The following is a 19,515-nucleotide window of genomic DNA, read 5'->3' as shown; positions in this document are numbered from 1 at the left end:
CAAGAAACTCAGTCCATTTTTTTTTTTTAATTTACTTTTTCAAGTACTTTTTGGAGTTTTTTGGCTGTGCCACACGGCTTGTGGGATCTCTGTTCCCTAGCCAGGGATTGAACCCAGGCCGCGGTAGTGAAAGCCTGGAATCCTAACCAGTAGGCCACCAGGGAACTCCCTATTGAAGTACAGTTGAATTATGATGTTGTGTTAAGGAAACGCCGTCTTGTTAGAGCCCCAGGATGAGTCCTGCTTAGGGCGACTAATACCAGCTACACTCTTATGAGACTGATGTATAAAATAAAAGCCCATTCTATTTCCTTAAAGGGAGGTTATCCTTTTCCACTGCCAGCCTCTAGTATTGAAGAACTAGTGATGATGGATTAATAATCAAGGACCATTTGATAAGCATGGATTGGAGCAGAAAGCTGGAGAGTTTGGGCCAGGGCTAGGCCCCCCAAAATGTACTTGCTCGTAAGTGGGAGTTGTCTCTGATGACTGGATTGCTGATGCCCCACGATTCAGTGCCTCCCATGGTGGGTGCGGCATATAACCAGCCAATGTTTGTATTTTCGATTTGGCTTTTTTTGTGTGCTTCTGATTCAGAGTGTATAACTCAACTTTGTTGTGCAGAGAAAATGGATTTTCCTATTATTTTGTCCATAACTGATGTGGTCTTCTCTTGAGCTCCTACCTACTGGTTAGTTGTTTGTGGTGGTGATGATTAGCCAAACGTCCCAACTGGTTTAAAGCATGGTAATGCTGATAATTGAAATGAGCCCTTTAAGTATGTTAAAAGATACAGTGAGGCATTTAAAACTTTTTAAGAGTTTGTTTGAGCAAAAATGGATTGGCATAGGGCACCACCAAACTGGAAGTAGTCAGGAGCTCTCCACTAACAGGAGCCTGGAGAGACACTTTTATAGAAAGAAAGTGGAAGCAAAGTAAGGAAATTATTGATTGGATATATATATTTTTTTTTTTTGGCTGTGCTGTGCAGACTGTGGGATCTTAGTTCCCCAACCAGGGATCGAACCCAGGCCCTTGACAGTGACAGTGAGGAGCCCTAACCACTGGACCACCAGGGAGTTCCTGATTGGCTGTATCTTAAAGCCCAGTTGGCTATTTGTGACTCGTTGTCCTTAGGTTTCAATTTCCTAAACTTGAGGCATTGACAGGCTTAGATTTTGGTTTGCTTACATAGGCCCCCATGGCATTAGAGCCACCTCAGTTTAATGGCCTCCTTGTTGAATTAATTTAACAGGTATGTTCAGTTTCTCTTGCATTAAAAAAACAGAAAACAAATCCCCCTCCCCCCCAAAAAAGCAACAACAAAAAAATCCAAACTCTCAGATAACCGCCCCTCTCCCTGCTTCTTTTTCTAACTTGTTGAGCAGGTGTTGAGAAGAGGGAGGGGTATCGCTTATGAGTACATGTCACAGCAGGAAGAGCCAGGGTCCTCGGCTGGGGGTCCCTTGCCTCCTCTGCCCCCACATTCATTTGTTTGCTATGGGCCTCATGGGTTTCCAAAGCTGCAGCCTGCTGCAATTAACACGTGGCTCTTAACAGCCTTGGCAATGCTTCCTAGGAATGCTGACCCCCCTTCTCCCTTGCAGACTTGGCCTCCACTCAGCTTCCTCTGACTGTGAGCCTCTGCTTCATCCTCCATTGGCCTGCTGCCCTGGGGGTCCCCTGCAGCGTCTGCAGTGGGGTTTTCTTAATGACCTTTATCCTCTCTCATTAGTTCTACTGCAATATTCTCCAAATAGCCTCTATGGCCTCCTCCAATCTCTTTTTCTTTCTGAAACACCCACATAATCACGTCACTCCCTTCCTTCAAAACTTCTAAGAGCTTCCAGTTTGCTGTAGGATAAAGTTTAAACTTTAGTGTGCTTAGTCTGGTATATAAGACTGAACAATTTGACTTCAATTTGCTTTCCAGCCTCATCTCCCCTTCTCCAGCCTCCCACGCCCACTTAACACATCATGCCCTTTCATGCTTCTGAGTTTATGTATTCTTCTGTCTGGAATTTTCCTTTCTCTACATTCTTTAAGGCCTAGCTCAAACGTGTTTCTGTGAAACAACGTTTTCTTTTTCTTCACCTTTGAGTAGATCTCTATTATGGCACTTATTAGATCTTTAAGGAAGATAAAATATTTTAAATTAAACTTAAAGGCTTAAGGAAAATTTGTGTCTTCAATAAATTATATAACAATTTGAACCCAGATTAACTATAAATGGTCTTTTCTGTGTACAACAAGCAGCCCCTGGACATTAAAGTAAACCCACTTTGACATTGACATATTTAGATAATTTTTAAATATAAAAGTCTCATAATTGGCTTGTTAAAAGTGCTTGTGGTTGCAAGTAATAGGATACTTGTTTGCAACAGCAAGTCATAGTAGGTTAACAAAAAAGAGTTTTCTTTTTCTCACATAATGAGAAATCCAGAGCTGAGCAGTCCAGCACTGGTACAGCTGCTGAGAAATGCTGACAAGGACCAAGTCTTTCTGCTCCACCTTCATTAGCTTATGGGCTTTTATTCTTATGCTTGTCCTCTCATGTCACCAGCTGGCTGTTGCATCTCCAGGCCTCATGCCTGCTTTCTAGGCAGGAAAAAGGAGGAAGAGACAAAGGAACAAAAGGGCTCTGCCAGTTGTGATTACCCCTTTTAATCTGTAAATAAAACTTCCCTGGAAATCTCATCTGAGAGAGTTCTGCTTACATTCTATTGACCAGAATGAAGTCATACAGCTGCTTCCAGCAGCAAAAATGGAAAAAGAAATATAGTCGTTGGGGGATTGGTTCCAGGACCCCTTCAGATACCAAACTGTGGATGCTCAAATCCCTTATACAAAATGGTGTAGTATTTGCACATAACCTACTCATATGCTCCCTTATACTTTAAATCCTCTCTAGATTACTTATAATACCTAATAAATGCAAATGCTATGCTAATAGCTGTACATACAGTGTAAATGCTATGTAAGTAGTTGCCAGCATGTGGCAAATTCAAGTTTTGCTCTTTGGAACTTTCTAGACTCTTTTTTTGCTTTGAATATTTTCAATTTGAGGTTGGTTGAATCCATGAATGCTAAATCCGTGGATAAATACAGAGGGCCAACTGTATTTTGCTCTCTAGCCCCTATAGTGGAAAAGGGTGGGAGAAGAGGACATTGTGAATGGCTTTTGGGTTGCCAATCCCTGAAGTCTATCACAGGGCTCCACTGGGTTATATTATTCATGTGATAAATTATAAAGAAGGATCTTGATGGAAGGTAGGGAGAGAAAATGGTGGAATATTAGGATATATTGAATCAAAAACCTCAGGTCTGACCTTTGTTTCCTGGCCTTAAAGCTTTGGCAAAGAGATTACTCAAATCCAAGAGACTTCTCTTTATGGCACTCTTCTCTTTCAGATTCCTCCTGCAGAACAGATTTTAAAAAAATCTCTATTGAAATAATCTGCAAACCATAAAATTCATCCATTTAAAGTGTACAATTCAATGGCGTTAGTATAGTCACAGAGTTGTGCAACCACCATCCAAATCTAAGTTCAGAACCTTTTTACTATCCTAGAAAATAACCCCCTACCCAGTAGCAGTCACTCTTATCCCCACCCCTAGCCCCACAAGCCTAGGCAACCACTAATTTACTTTGAGCACACATTTTTAAAAGAGTGATTTTCTGCTGGAAAGTCAGTAGGAAGCACTACAAAAATGAGCTTTGGGAGTAGGTAATTGGATGTAAATATATCATGGAAGGCAATTCATCTGCTGTAGTAGAGTTTTGTGTGTTTGTGTGTGTGTGTGTGTGTGTGTGTGTGTGAAGGAACTGATGATGCAGTACTGCACCCAATGAAAGCAGAACTTTTAAGCACCTCATCTCTTTCCTCATTTTGTCCTATAGAATCATGCTGTTTTCTAAATCTTGTCTCTTATATTTCAGCCTTTCTTAAAAGTAAGTGAGATTTATAAAGACATAAATTAGATATAAAGTTACAAAACTCAAAATTCAAATACAAAATCTCATTAGTGGGAAGCCTTTAATTAAAAAAAAGAAAAGAAAAAAAAAAACCCTAAGGCCTGAAGGGGCCAAACATTTGCTGATTGAAAGTGATAACTGAGCCAGGTGCCTTTCTTCTCCCCGGTACCTCTTTGTGTTATTTGCAAGAGAGAATATCTTTTATCTACTGAAATGAAAATGAGCAAATGGGCCTAAGACTCAGAGTAATTACTTTCATTATTGTTTGCAGCATTCCCTCTAACTGTCATATCCTGCTCTACTTCATACCTGTTGTATGTATCTAGATGAGAGAGAAAACAGGAAATGAGGCAGGTACTGAGCAAACAACTATCACCAGAGAGGTCTAGAACCAGGGCTTTCTGACCAGAGGTCTGAGGAACTTTGGAAACAGAAAATTTGTGCCAGATAATATTGAGAAAAGAAAAACTGTGCCCAAACAGAAGTGAAGGAACATTTCAATGAGACAGATTTTGATATTGGGTTACATTCCACTTAAGGTAGAGATCTTACCCCTGAAGACTGCAGATTTGAATGTTGTTCATTTGGTTTCAGATACAATCAAACTATCGAGTTTCTTTTCCTCTTAGCTACATTTTTCCTTTGCCTTTAATTACTATCACTATAGCAGGAAGACATTTTGTACCAGTTTGCCATTAAAAATGGTGTACAGTTAAGTTAGCTTTCTGTTTATTTTTATCTTATTTTTTTGAGATTTAAATAAATCAACAGCTGCGTGGATGCTTTAATAACCAATAATTTCACCTCTGAAGAAAAGATAAATCCCTATTTTAAAATCTTTTTCCAATTTATAAAGTTCATAGAACTTCCCTGGTGGTCCAGTTGTTAAGACTCTGCACTTCCACTGCAGGGGGCATGGGTTTGATCCCTGGTTGGGGAACTAAGATCCCGCATGCTGCGTGGCACAGCCAAAAAAAAAACAAAAATAAGTTCATAAATGGGAAAGTAATATTTCTGGTTTCTAGAACAGTACGATTTCTTCATAAGCACAGTTTTTAATTCTCTGCTTAAAATTTTGAAGCATGCAAAAAAAAATAGAGAAAAATATAATAAACAGTCAAGTTTCAAATCTTGCTTAAGAAATAAAACTTTGCAAATACAATCGGCCCTTCTGTGTATTCTTCACCTAGTGCATTCCTCACTTTTCCCACAAAAGAAGAAAATTCATACCTGAATTTGGTTTTTACTCTCAGACACACCTTTATAATTGTGATACATATCCATGTAATCCTTGTTAAAAACAAGACAATAGGCCCAAAATGGAGTCACTTAAGCTAAGCCCTCAGTTTCTCAATTGAGACTTAACTACAGTTTGGCTCCCCCAGAAATGAAATCGTAAACCAGTCAATTAGGAATCAGCACTAGTTAGGTAATCTGCCTGACAGAACCCCTGTCATCTCCTAAAGGAAAATAACCTTGCAATAACCAATCTGCCTTTTTGCCAAGTACAACTTCCTTGTACCTGCTCCCTTCTACCTATAAAAGTCATTCATTTTGTACCACTCCTTGGAGCTCTTTTCTATCTGCTAGATTGGATGCTGCCTGATTCATGAATCATTGAATACAGCCAATAATATCCTTAAAATTTATTCAGTTGAATTTTGTTCTCTAACATCCTTAAACAAAATCAGGTTTTCTGCATATTTTAAACTTTTCAGAGTGAAGGAAGCACTATAATTCTGGCAGCAGCTTTGGCTTTGGGAAGGCCAGATAGCTGAATCCTGCTTCAAGATCATCTCTGGCACCCAGTTCAGGGATCAAGGCATGACCAATGATCACATGATCTTGTAGTTAACTTTATAGCTAATCAGTGCAGCTATAACAAATTACTTGAACAAGACGTGTAATTTGGATTTATTGTTAATATCTGGAAATTCCTTTTCAAATATAATTTAGCTTTCTAGATATAAGTTGGAGTGAAAAATCTCTATGTATGCTTTTGTATGTTGAAATTCTATCAGTCTCTGAAGTAAAAATATGTATTTATTATTGCAAGAGGAATATGCCAGAATAATTGATGATTATGAAATATGTTAATTTTATATGAAAATTATTAAGAACTTTTCGATAGTTAAATAAATAGGGAAATAGATGGACATTTAATATAACTATTAAGAGTGCATTTGCTAGATTGTTGTAGGAAGAACAATAGATTTATATTGAGTCAACAAATGTAAATCCTTATGAAAATAATAATACAAGTCAGAATAATAAAGATTATATCATAATTTTAATAATTGTGCAATTATTTGTATACTGGTACAAAACATTAAATAAAATAATCTTTAAGAACTCTACTGTTGAGTTCTTAAAGGAGCGGCTGGGCCCGTGAGCCATGGCCGCTGAGCCTGCGTGTCCGGAGCCTGTGCTCCGCAACCGGAGAGGCCACAAAAGTGAAAGGCCTGCGTACCACAAAAAAAAAAAAAAAAAAAATTAAAAAAAATAAAATAAAGACTGTTACAAGAGACAAGGAAGGACACTACACAATGATCAAGGGATCTATCCAAGAAGAAGATATAACAATTATAAATATATATGCACCCAACATAGGAGCCCCTCAATACATAAGGCAAATGCTAACAACTATAAAAGAGGAAATTGACAGTAACACAATAATAGTGGGGGACTTTAACACCTCACTTACACCAATGGAGAGATCATCCAGACAGAAAATTAGTAAGGAAACACAAGCTTTAAATAACACAATAGACCAGATAGATTTAATTGATATTTATAGGACATTCCATCCAAAAACAGCAGATTACACTTTCTTCTCAAGTGCACATGGAACATTCTCCAGGGTAGATCACATCTTGGGTCACAAATCAAGCCTTGGTAAATTTAGGAAAATTGAAATCATATCAAGCATGTTTTCCGACCACAACACTATAAGATTACAAATCAATTATAAGGAAAAAAACATAAAAAACACAAACACATGGAGGCTAAACAATACTTTATTAAATAACCAAGAGATCACTGAAGAAATCAAAGAGGAAATCAAAAAACATCTAGAGACAAATGACAATGAAAACATGATGACCCAAAACCTTTGGCATGCAGCAAAAGCAGTTCTAAGAGGGAAGTTTATAGCAATACAATCATTCCTCAAGAAACAAGAAAAATCTCAAATAAAAAATCTAACCTTCCGCCTAAAGGAACTAGAGAAAGAAGAAGTTAGTAGAAGGAAACCAAACCCAAAGTTAGTAGAAGGAAAGAAATCATAAAGATCACAGCAGAAATAAATGAAATAGAAACAAAGAAAACAATAGCAAAGATCAACAAAACTAAAAGCTGGTTCATTGAGAAGATAAACCAAATTGATAAACCTTTAGCCAGACTCATCAAGAAAAAGAGAGAGAGGACTCAAATCAACAAAATTAGAAATGAAAAAGGATAAGTTACAACAGACACCGCAGAAATACAAAGCATCCTAAGAGACTACTACAAGCAACTCTATGACAAAAGTCCAGGACCAGATGGCTTCACAGGTGAATTCTATCAAACATTTACAGAAGAGCTAACACCCATCCTTCTCAAACTCTTCCAAAAAATTGCAGATGAAGGAACACTTCCAAACTCATTCTACAAGGCCACCATCACCCTGATACCAAAACCAGACAAAGATACTACAAAAAAAGAAAATTACAGACAAATATCACTGATGAATATAGATGTAAAAATCCTCAACAAAATACTAGCAAACAGAATCCAACAACACACTAAAAGGATCATACACCATGATCAAGTGGGATTTATCCCAGGAATGCAAGGATTCTTCAATATATGCAAATCAATCAAGGTGATACACCATATTAACAAATTGAAGAATAAAAACCATACGATCATCTCAATAGATTCAGAAAAAGCTTTTGACAAAATTCAGCACTTATTTATAATAAAAACTCTCCAGAAAGTGGGCATAGAGGGAACCTACCTCAACATAATAAAGGCCATCTACGACAAACCCACAGCAAACATCATTCTCAATGGTGAAAAACTGAAAGCATTTCCTCTAAGATCAGGAACAAGACAAGGATGTCCACTCTTGCCACTATTATTCAACATAGTTTTGGAAGTCTTAGCCATGGCAATCAGAGAAGAAAAAGAAACAAAAGGAATACAAATTGGAAAAGAAGAAGTAAAACTGTCACTGTTTGCAGATGACATGATATTATACATAGATAATCTTAAAGATGCCACCTGAAAACTACTACGCTAATCAATGGATTTAATAAAGTTGCAGAATACAAAATTAATGCACAGGGCTTCCCTGGTGGCGCAGTGGTTGAGAGTCTGCTTGTCGATGCAGGGGACATGGGTTCGTACCCCAGTCCGGGAAGATCCCACATGCTGCGGAGCAGCTGGGCCCATGTGCCATGGCCGCTGAGCCTGCACGTCCGGAGCCTGTGCTCCGCAACGGGAGAGGCCACAACAGTGAGAGGCCCGCATACCATAAAAAAAAAAAAAAAAAAAAAAAAAAATGCACAGAAATCTCTTGCATTCCTATACACTAACAATGAAAGATCAGAAAGAGAAATTAAGGAAACAATCACATTCACCATTTCAACAAAAAGAATAAAATACCTAGGAATAAACCTACCTAAGGAGGTAAAAGACCTGTACTCAAAAAACTATAAGACCCTGATGAAAGAAATCAAAGATGAGACAAACAGATGGAGAGATATACCATGTTCTTGGATTGGAAGAATCAATATTGTGGAAATGACTATACTACCCAAAAGAGTCTACAGATTCAATGCAATCCCTATCAAATTACCAGTGGCATTTTTTACAGAACTAGAACAAAAAATCTTAAAATTTGTATGGAGACACAGAAGACCCCAAATAGCCAAAGCAATCTTTTTTTTTTAAATATCTTTATTGGAGTATAATTGTTTTACAATGGTGTGTTAGTTTCTGCTTTATAACAAAGTGAATCAGCTATACATATACATAGATCCCCATATCTCCTCCCTCTTGCGTCTCCCTCCCACCCTCCCTATCCCACCCCTCTAGGTGGTCGCAAAGCACCGAGCTGGTCTCCCTGTGCTATGTGGCTGCTTCCCACTAGCTATCTATTTTACCCAAAGCAATCTTGAGGGAAAAAAACAGAGCTGGAGGAATCAGACTCCCTGACTTCAGACTATACTACAAAGCTACAGTAATCAAGACAATACGGTACTGGCACAAAAACAGAAATATAGATCAATGGAACAGGATAGAAAGCCCAGAGATAAACCCGCACACCTATGGTCAACTAATCTATGACAAAAGAGGCAAGAGAATACAATGGAGAAAAGACAGCCTCTTCAATAAGTGGTGCTGGGAAAACTGTACAGTTACATGTAAAAGAATGAAGTTAGAACACTTCCTGACACCCTACACAAAAAATAAACTCAAAATGGATTAAACACCGAAATATAAGGCCAGACACTATAAAACTGTTAGATGGAAACATAGGTAGAACACTCTATGACATAAATCACAGCAAGATCCTTTTTGACCCACCTCCTAGAGAAATGGAAATAAAAACAAAAATAAACAAATGGGACCTAATGAAACTTAAAAGCTTCTGCACAGCAAAGGAAACGATAAACGAGACGAAAAGACAACCCTCAGAATGGTAGAAAATATTTGCAAATGAAGCAACTGACAAAGGATTAATCCCTGAAATATACAAGGTCTGGGTACATTGACAAGATTTGTTGCCTGAAAGACTTTGCTGTAGAATGACTGGGTAGTGAACTAGTCTTATTATTGGGGGATCCTCTACTGTCAGTGTCTGGAGGTCTCTTCTTTGGGACTGTCTACTTCCCCTACAGGAGAATCTCTGATTGGGCAAGGGTTGGGGCTAGGTATATGCTTGGTTACTGACATTCTGGGAGCAGGAAAGGGACATGCCTGGAGCTTCCATAGTTCAGTATATATCTTCTTACATAATATACCAGTTTTCAACTTTATGACTTATCCTTGCCCTGCATGTGGCTTAGTCTCCAAGTCCAGAGCCTTTTGGGTTGATTTCTCCAGAGTTTGAACTTCCATTCTCCTGTGCAGTGGTGAGTAGAGAGGGGAATATTTATCTGGCTGCTTAGCGTTAGATGGGGACCTAGGACTAGAGGTCCAACCATTTTCCACACATATAGTCACCAATCCCACTAATTTTAGAGTCACATCTTCATTTCTACCTTTTGTGGTACTTGCTGCCTCCAAACACTGAGACTTTCAGTTTCTGGCTCATTCACTGGAATTCCCCTCTGAGATGCTTAGATTTCACCTTCCTCTGTTCTATTAAGTTAGTTATAACTTCATTTACTTTCCATCTTCCATAGTCTGTTGAATATTCTTTGTTTCTGTTTCCTTTCCAGTGTTGTTGGGGGTAGTGCCTTTTTATTGTATATTCCTTTACTTTTATTTTATTGGTGCTTGAGAGGAAGAACAGACATGTGATCACTCTGCCAAGTCTTTCTTCCTTTACCTAGTTAACTTGATTTTGAATCCCAGGAATTATGGTAGTGAGCGTTCCCAATAATTGGCTGTAGGAATAAAAACCCCAGAGAAAGGTTTTATTTATTTGGTTGCTCTGGGTCTTGCTTGCAGCACGTGGGCTCCTTAGTTGCGGCAGGTGGGCTCCTTAGTTGTGGCACACGGGCTCCCTAGTTGTGGCATGTGAACTCTTAGCTGTGGCATGCATGTGGGATCCAGTTCCCTGACCAGGGATCAAACCTGCACCCCCTGCATTGGGAGTGCAGAGTCCTATCCACTGCACCACCAGGGAAGTCCCCAGAGAAAGGTTTTGAGTCACCTTTTAGTGAAAGAAACCCTGTGCAAACAGGCTCAAGCAAAAGGAGAACTAATTGGCTCATGCAAGTTGGGAGGTTCAGAGGATTGAATGAACAACTTTGGTCTAAAAGAGAAATTCAGAGAAATAATCTATTATGTAGGAGGAACACAAGCTATCTATGTTAATTAGTGTAAGTAAAATAAGTTAAATTAATAAATTCAGGACAAAGTGAACATGTCAGCTAGAAGTTTTGGAAAGAGACAAAATGAGAAGAGAAATGGGTAGGAAATGCAGAATGCCTATATTTTTGTGAACACAAAAGCAAGGGCAGTGAAGAACACAGTGGAAATTGAATCTGGTGTGGTTCACTCAATTGTGATATGCGTGCTCTTTCCCCACAGTTGTTCTGGCAATAGGACATTCTCTTTACAATAATGAAAAAGACCACATGCAAATGAAGTAAATAACTAGTAGGGGCAAGTCATAGGTAGTCCAGCTAACTGAACCTTGAGGGACTATTTATTATTTATTATTATTATTTTTTTTTTTTCGGTACGCGGGCCTCTCAATGTTGTGGCCTCTCCCGTTGCGGAGCACAGGCTCTGGACGCGCAGGCTCAGCGGCCATGGCTCATGGGCCCAGGTGCTCCGCGGCATGTGGTATCTTCCCGGACCAGGGGACGAACCCGTGTCCCCTGCATCGGCAGGCAGACTCTCAACCACTGCGCCACCAGGGAAGCCTCCTTGGGGGACTATTTAGAGAGGAGTTTTTGGAAGTGATTTGACCACAGATAAAAGAGTAATATCATGAAAATAAGTTGTTTGTAAAAAGGATTATCTAGAGGAAAATAATTTGTTTGTAAAAAGGATTATCTAGACCCTGTGGGCTTGAGAGAGCTTCTAGGTACTTCCAACCTGTTATTTTTCTCCCTGACTTTGGTCAAAGTTAACGAAGACAACAAATCATGTGCTTGCATATTCTTATTGTCTCACCAGTTGTTTCATTGGCACCAATGCCTGAAGGAAACCCTAGGAATCCAGGACTGGGAAATAGTGGGAGTTTCTACTCCTGGTGAGCTGAGTAAATTAGTCTGGGACTGGAGGAATTGAGCCTACTGCTCCAAAGCAGATGGTAGGAGAAAAAATGAGTTAACATGGAGTTAAAAGGAGTTAGGAATAACTGGATCCAGGGGCTCAAATGATGTCATCAGGGCTGTTTCCCTATCTCCTAGCTCTCCTTCTCTCTTGCAGTTTCATTCTGGGTTTCTCAAGTCCCAGATGCTTATGCTCCCAGCTTAGAAAATCCAGCAAAAAGAGCAGCCTTTCCCAGTAGTTCTGACAATAAACTCCTGAAGGTGATTCTGGTATGTTCTGCTAGGTCACCTACACATCTATGAAACAAGCAATGACACTAAGGAAATGGGGAACTCTGGTTGGCCTGGTCTGGCCACTAGTGTGCTCTTGTGATGATGATCATGTGGCCCTGAGGGAAAGTTCAGCCCCAACTAAGATACCCGGATTAGGTTCCTCACAGGAAAGAAGAGCTCTATTATAAGGGGGAGGAACCAGACTGTTAAAAACAAGATATGTCCCTTAGAGGTTCATTTGTCACTGATGGAGTAGAATCTTATCCTGTGTGCTAGCCAGTGTGGTCCCTAACAGAGATTACATCATTTGATATAAAACGTTCTAAGCTTTTAGAATAAATAGGGAATTAACTTGTTCTAAGTAATATTAAGTAAATTTTAATTTAGTGTGACAATCATAGTACCTGCAGAAATGATGCGATAGCCTCATTCTTTAGGCTTCATAAGTATGAGCTTAAAAAATTGGTAGCTGTGAACATGGAGACCATGGCAGTGGCTAACAGTGGAGGAATAATTTCAGAGTAGGGGATGTGTCCCTGTTGGCTTGACAATGCCCAGACTTCTCCAACCTAGCCTCCATCTTAATGCTCTTCTTTGGGGACTTCCCTGGTGGTGCAGTGGTTAAGAATCCTCCTACCAGGGCTTCCCTGGTGGCACAGTGGTTAGGAATCCGCCAGCCAATGCAGGGGACACGGATTCAAGCCCTGGTCCGGGAAGATCCCACATGCCGCGGAGCAACTAATCCCATGCATCACAACTACTGAGCCTGCCCTCTAGAGCCCGTAAGCCACAACTACTGAAGCGCGTGCACCTAGAGCCCGTGCTCTGCAACAAGAGAAGCCACCGCAATGAGAAGCCCGCAAACTGCAACGAAGAGTAGCCCCCACTCACCGCAGCTAGAGAAAACCCGCACAAACAACGAAGACCCAACACAGCCAAAAAAATAAAAAAATAAAAGTAAAATAAAATAAATAAATTTATAAAAAAGAATCCTCCTGCCAATGCAGGGGACACGGGTTTGAGCCCTGGTCCGGGAAGATCCCACATGCCGCGGAGCAACTAAGCCCGTGAGCCACAACTACTGAGCCTGCGCTCTAGAGCCTGCGAGCCAAAACTACTGAAGCCCACGCTCCTAGAGCCCGTACTCTGCAACAAAGAGAAGCCACTGCGATGAGAAGCCCGCACACTGCAATGAAGAGTAGCCCCCACTCACCTCAACTAGAGAAAGTCTGCACGCAGCAACGAAGACTCAACACAGCCAAAAATTAATTAATTAATTAATGAAAACCTTGAGGATATAAAAAAAAAGCTCTTGTTTTTTTAAAAAAAATATTTGGTCTTAGTTGTGGCAGGCGGGCTCCTTAGCTGCGGCTCTAGGACTCCTTAGTTGTGGCACGTGAATTCTTAGTTGCAGCATGCATGTGGGATCTAGTTCCCTGACCGGGGATCAAACCTGGGCCCCATGCACTGGGAGCGTGGAGTCTTATCCATTGTGCCACCAGGGAGTCCCTCAATGCTCTTCTTTATCAAGTTTTTAATCCAATTTTTTCCTGACTAGAAAAGAATATAATGGTTCCGTGTATGTAAATGATACCCAAAAATGGCCACCTATGAGAAAATAGAGTTTTGCCTATCAGAAAATAGTCAACTTTTCTGAAATATTTTGTAACGTGAGGACTGCCTAGGAAATATAAAACTGGGAAATGGCAAGGTATTTTTTGTAAATCAGATGTAGTCTGAATGTTCTCACACCTAGTTAGCCCGTGGGAACCGAAAAAGTCACATCAACAATACATGCTCACCTAAAAGACTTCAATAACTTCTGCTCACAAAATCTTCACCAGTTAATTCGGGAGCTGTGAGTGGGTTTCTTGCATGTGCTTAGGAACAAACCCGCTCATGTTCCTGTGGTGGTCCAATGTCCTGGTAGAAGTCCTTTGTTCAAAATCTGTTTGAAGGAGGCACCAACCCTGTTGCTGGGACCCACCAGGTAAGTTCTGCTTTTCTGCTGCAGAATCCTACATAGCACTTGCTGTACTTGCTTTGCTCCACCCATTCAGAAATGAAGACGATACCCCCAGCCCACTCTGTTCTTTACTACTTGGGTCTCAAAATAATACTGTACATGCCAAGTCTGACAAAATATCATCAGAAAGTTTCTTCAGTTTCAGATTCAGACTCTTCTTTGAGGGACCTAGTGGCTCAGGGTGGAGTAGAGGTGGAGGGGTGAGAGGCCATGCCTTCCACTCTACTCTTTCTAGATTCTTGTTCACAGTCAACTCTCTTTTCCTTTCTTCCTCAGCTTTCAAATCCCCCAAGCCTCCATGCATAACTCTCTGAGTCAACACCCCTGTGTTTGTTTACAGATTCAAATATAGGCCCCAGAACAGGAGACCGTGTATGTCAACCATTGCCCTCTCTGACAAAGATGATCCACTGGATCATCTGCTTCTCAGATAGATTGCTTTTCAGAATAATGTCATCAAAACTTTAAAAAATAGCTTTTAATCATCTGTACTAATGGATCAGGGGACAGAATGGCTATATAAATGTTGACAATGGTTTTATTCTTTCTTAATCCTACAGTGGTAGAGTAGCCTACACTCTTCTTTGTCCTATATTCTATACTAGCTGTGTTACTCAGCACATGTTCATAACTGAAGTTCTATTTCTTGTGCTCACTTCCATTAAATGAGAGAATGAATGCTGTAAAGTATTCTGCAAATGTTAGATGCTGTAATCCCTAATACATTTTTAACAAAATTGGGCATTGTCAAAATGTTTTCAGTAACTTTCCCATTGAAGCCAAACATACAATAAGTTCTTACTCAAATCCAGTGATGGGGATTGGTCATGAAATAATTCTGAATCCATTTTTTTCTTGTATGAAGCTTCTTTCCTTTGAAATCAGTGGCAATTCTGAATGTGGGCTAAGTCCAAGAAGCATTCTGCAGAATAAGAATCACATCCAGTACTAATGAGTCATCCTGTCCTTCCTTACTGAATCACATATCAATTTGGCTTTATGGGTTTTTAAAAAATGATTTTGTAACCACCTAAATAAAGTTTCTTTTGATGATATGCTTATAGTGGGGAGATTAAAATTATCTCTAATAATGAAATGTATAATAATCTTTAAAGATTAAAACTCCTTAGAAGAGTTTGTGAATCATAACAGTACTTAATTTTATTTTAACCCTTGTGGTTAGGGCTCCATGCTTCCACTGCAGGAGGCACGCGTTCGATCCCTGGTTGGGGAACTAAGGTCCCACATGTCGCACAGCGTGGCCAAAAAAAGAGGAAAAAGAAAAGCCTTTAAAATTTTTTCCAAATTTCCTTCCAGCTTTGTCTATACGTGCATATATTTTATATAACTGTGATCATAGAATATACACTATATATGTAGTTCATCTAATGAGGATTCTCAAACAGGGGTGATTCCCCCCGCCACCCCCCCCCCAGACAGTTGGAAACGTCTGGAGACATTTTTGATTGTCCCTAATAGGGGCAGGAGTGCACTACTGGCATCTTGTGGGTAGAAGCCAAGAATGCTGCTAAACATACTACAATGTATAGCCCCCTCTCAAAAAAAGAATTATCCAATCCAAAATGTCAACAGTGCCAAGATTAAGAAACCCTCATACACACACATTTGTATTATGCTTTTTTTTGTATTACGCTTTTTTTACGCTTTTTAAAACTTTATTAATACATCCTTTTTTATAACAAGATTCTTGTAATTATCCCTTACTTTATCTATTTGACAATCATAATTTATCTAATAATTTCCCCTCTCTCAGATGTAGATAATGTTATGAACATCTTCATACATACAGCTTCTAAATTAGTTTGAATTAAACTTAAATTCTCATGAGCAAAATTACTTTGATAAATGGTATTATCCTTTTATTGCTCAAACTTGGTATAGGGACCTTATAAACATTAACTTGGGCAAAACACATTCATTATTAATTGCTTATTAAAGAGAAATAAAGTTTGCCTTTAATTACTGTTTCTAATGCTATAACTTTGTAAGTGGGAAGTAATGGTGCTGGGGGAGGATTATGTATGACAGTTTTAGCTTTTTGAATAGGCAATGTGATTTCAGGAGCAGAGGATATCTCTTTATCCATTTTTATGTTCCCCACTATTTTTTGAAATCTCACTTGAGTCTGTGTGTCGGGGGGGGAAGGTAACCATGTGCCTTAGCCTCCTTTAAAACATAAATACAGGGAATTCCCTGGCGGTCAAGTGGTTAAGACTCCGCGCTTCCACTGCAGGGGGCGTGGGTTCGATCCCTGGTTGGGGAACTAAGATCCTTGTGCTTTGTGTTCCCATAAAACCATTAGCATTCATGTTGTGACTGGTTCTTATAGTTATCATTATACTTAATGATTTAAGAATTGTTGCTCTTGCTATCATACTCTCCTAGAAATATCTCCTAAGGGTGGTGGTAGAAGCCAAGATATTAAAGGTCTGGGAACAGACACATGGCTCTTTCTCTCAGCCAGCATGAAAAAGCACTCTCTAGCAAGATAATATTGGTTTTTGTTTAATTTAACAGGGACACAAGGCATTAAAAATTAATGAACTGATTGATGAATTTTTTTTTTTTTTTTTTTTTTTTTTTTTTTGCGGTACGCGGGCCTCTCACTGTTGTGGCCTCTCCCGTTGCGGAGAACAGGCTCCGGACGCGCAGGCTCAGCGGCCATGGCTCACGGGCCTAGCCACTCCACGGTATATGGGATCCTCCCTTACCGGGGCACGAACCCGTGTCTCCTGCATCGGCAGGCGGACTCTCAACCACTGCACCACCAGGGAAGCCCGACTGATGAATTTTTAATAACTAGGGAACACATATACATGGCACAAAAGCTGAAAAGTATAAAAGAATGTATCAAGTTTTTTTCAAACTGGGATTTCCAGCAATCTAGTTTCCCTCTCTGGAGGGACTAACATGGATATGCTAGGTATAGGCTAGAAACTGCCATAAACAACAGGTCCCCAAATAAGGCACACAGGCAAAATAGAAGTTCATCTCTCATGTAACAGTCTGGAAGTACATGGGGATGGCGCTGCTCCATAAACATCATCCCAGGATCTGGTGCCTTCAATCTTGCTATTCTGCTCTCCCTTTTAGTGTTGCACATGGTGGAAGCTAACTCAGCGCCACATCTGTACTCCAGGATCAGGAAGGGAAAGAAAGGTCATGGAAATCAAACAATTTCTTTTTAAGCAAATGGTGCAGAAGTTGCACTGTCATTTCTACTTATATTCCATTGGCAAGAACTTTTTTATATGGCCATGCCAACTGCAAGGGAGGCTGGGGAATGAAGTTTTTAGCTGGGTGGCTGTATGCCTAGCTGAAAATGCAGAAGAGAGCTTAATTTGTAGATATGGGGGTCTATAAATAAGAATCCTTTCATAATGTGGCAACGGTGTCAACTGGATTATGAATCATTGAATCTGTCCCAGTAGTGAACTGTGAAGTCTGGCATGTCACAACTATATCTCTCAAAAATACCGGGAGATAAAGTAAACAGCAATCAACAGAGACTTGATGATTCAATACAGTTCATTTCTAGATTGTCTTCTTTAACCCATTCTTCTCTTTCTTATATTTGAACCTCTAAGACTGGGGCATGATAGTCTAGAGGTCACTGGCAATCCAATCTTCCTTCTCCACTACAACACCTGGCAGAGTTAATCTTTTAAAGTTGTGAAGTAGGTGAAATTTATCTCTGGTGATCTTAGCTTTCCTTGCCCTCCTTCCCTTGACATACAATACCCAAGGTGCCATGACCATTCAGAACCCCACACCATAGTACATCCAAGACTGCTCTCCATGTAAGGCTGTGGTTACAAAATTCTCTTCTTTGCTCACCTGACAATTACCCCCTTAGTATTCCACCTCCAGCTGGTTGATAGTATTGAGAAATGGGGGGTATAAAAGGGGTTTAAGGAGTGGTCGAAATGTCACCACTTGTGAAAAGAACTCAATTTGATTAGGTAGAACTGTTGCCTTACCTAGTTTAAAATGACTTGAGTTTGTCTTACTGTTTCCAGGACAAAACCAAATAAAAACCAAAACAAAACCAAAAAACCAAAACCAAAAAACCCCCACAACCCTCCCAAACATATATTTATACACAAACACACATCTATCTATTTATCTATCTATTAAGATGTCTGAATTGTAGAGGAACACATTGGTATTTATGCAGAAACATTTCCAAATACCGTTTTTGTAAATTTTCACTTCTTTTCACTTTGCTTTTCAAAAGCATTGCACTATGGAAACAATCAAGCAGATTGACTTTCTTCTCCCTTCCTATGGTCATTCTGGTGTCATTGGCAGAACAGCTGAAGCCATCTTAAGATTTGCTTTCAGAATGAGATAACATACTGTCTTAGTACTTTCTTTTCTCACTGTACATCTTTATTACAAGATGTAAATCAACTATACTTCAATAAAAAAATTTTTATCACAACAGTTAATTTGGTGATATGTAAGTTGATTATTCCTATTTTTAGTTCTCTTAATTTGTTGAAAGAATACTTAATATTAAAAAAAAAATCTGTGACTAATAAAAGATTCCAAAAAGAGCATATATACTGGCCAATACTTGACCAAGACTCAATAATGGACATATTTATTCAAACATTTATTCAAATGCTTCCCACATCACAGCACAGGTAGAAAATATTAATATTGCACACTGATGTAAGATGGAGCCATCTGGTCTGGAGGCTCTGCCTGCACCTGGCCTAACCTAACTGCCCCAAGTGTTGAAGGGAATCATTATCTCAGCATACTCCATTCATTGGGCAACCTGGTTGGAGAGGGCTTATAAAATGCTATTCAAAATGTGGTCTTCACATCAGTAGCATCAGCTTCACCTGGGAGCTTGTTAGAAATGCAGAATCACAGGCTCTATTCCAATTTACTGAATCAGAATCTGCATTATCATAAGATCCCCAGGTGATTTATGTGCACATTAAAGTTTGAGAGCACCGATCTAGAAAATAGTGGGTAATAATACTAGATAGATGGGAGGCAAAATAGCCAATCATTAAAATGTTTTTTCCCTTGCAAGAAGTTGTGCTAAAATGGCCTGCCTGGGATCTGAGATTTGATCATATAACTTTTCTGTCATCATGGAGCTTTATATATATATAAATTATATATACATATATTACATATATGTGTAATTTCAGTATTCTATAAATGTGCAGCACAAAATGCGTGGTCTACTTAAACCAAACATTCATTTTGTTAGGTGAGTATGGAACATAAACAGGCTTGCACCTAACAGCCACTTCATCCTC

At 39.4% G+C, this 19,515-nt stretch overlaps 1 protein-coding gene across 3 annotated transcripts in view; it reads right to left on the bottom strand.

Annotated features, from left to right (window-relative positions):
• Positions 1 to 19,515, bottom strand: part of GALM (galactose mutarotase) — a 110,442-nt gene that overhangs the window by 74,661 nt on the left and 16,266 nt on the right. For all 3 annotated transcript variants that reach the window (XM_032653490.1, XM_032653488.1, XM_032653487.1), the window contains exons 3-4: positions 15,015 to 15,134; positions 3,330 to 3,418 (exon numbers count right to left, since the gene is read on the bottom strand). The gene's annotated coding sequence lies outside the window, so the exon portion shown is untranslated. The remainder of the gene's footprint in view (positions 1 to 3,329; positions 3,419 to 15,014; positions 15,135 to 19,515) is intronic.

This window comes from Phocoena sinus, chromosome 13 (assembly GCF_008692025.1).
Source record: "Phocoena sinus isolate mPhoSin1 chromosome 13, mPhoSin1.pri, whole genome shotgun sequence".
NCBI lineage: Eukaryota > Metazoa > Chordata > Mammalia > Artiodactyla > Phocoenidae > Phocoena > Phocoena sinus.
This window is presented reverse-complemented; position numbering and strand designations above follow the sequence as displayed.